Source organism: Benincasa hispida, chromosome 5 (genome assembly GCF_027475165.1).
Source record: "Benincasa hispida cultivar pf3 chromosome 5, pf3_genome.v1.1, whole genome shotgun sequence".
Taxonomy (NCBI): Eukaryota; Viridiplantae; Streptophyta; class Magnoliopsida; order Cucurbitales; family Cucurbitaceae; genus Benincasa; species Benincasa hispida.
The window spans coordinates 39,843,340-39,844,207 of record NC_143482.1 but is presented as its reverse complement, the minus strand read 5'-3'; the positions used below and the strand labels follow the sequence as shown (position 1 = coordinate 39,844,207).

Genomic DNA, 868 nt, shown 5'->3' with positions numbered 1-868 from the left:
TTAGTATGGCCGTTGGCCTATATAGTTGCCGGGTGGATAATAGTTGCATATAAAAAAAATCCAATTATTTTGGCACTTCACTTGGGCACAACCAACTGATTTGGTGTTTTTCCATACCAACTGTGTATAATGGAGGCAATGACTGGAGTCATTGACACACGTATTAGAATTGTAATCGTAATGTTTCTTCTCGTCGGTCCAGAGACTCACCGCCATCTCTGCTGTCATCACTTCGTATCCTTCCGCTATGTTTTCGCCATAAGGTCCTCTAGAGTGTTCCATTTGACAAGTACTGATCTTCGTGTTGGCGTAATTTTGAGCATAGGCAGCTAATGTGGTGTTCCAGTGAAGGGGCTCGATGCCAACCTCGGCACGGATGGCGTTGTGGGCAGCAATGTAGTTTTTAGGGAGCTTTCGGCCAAGATGGGGGCAATACAAGCTATGGTTAGGGTTTGCCCCAATAAGCAAAGGGTGGAGAGAATGCTGGCAAATGCCATGTTTTTAAATTATAGATTTCGTCCTCTAAACTAAGTAGTTGGAGGAATAGTTATCGATTGAATTGGATGTGGAGACTTGGGGTTTGGGGTTTGTCTTAGGTAGGGTTTTTATATAGAGAAATGAGATGGAGTATAGTTCCATTTTAGGGGGTTGTTTTGGGAGACAGAGCAAATATCTAATAATAGTGGGGTACCAAAGAAATTGTCGATAATGTCTAATAACTAATTCAACACAAATTATTAATAATAGGATAATATTGTGTGTGGATTGAGGTTTTAAATTTTTGCGATATTTTCATATGTTCACAAATTTGACGTCAATATGGAGAATACAGCATTTCGATTACATCTTTAAAAACTTATTTAAATAT

The 868-nt window shown here is 39.3% G+C and overlaps 1 pseudogene; it reads right to left on the bottom strand.

Moving 5' to 3' along the window:
- LOC120078690 (basic form of pathogenesis-related protein 1-like) lies at positions 1–497 on the bottom strand (annotated as a pseudogene).
- Between the last annotated feature and the right edge of the window lie 371 nt (positions 498–868).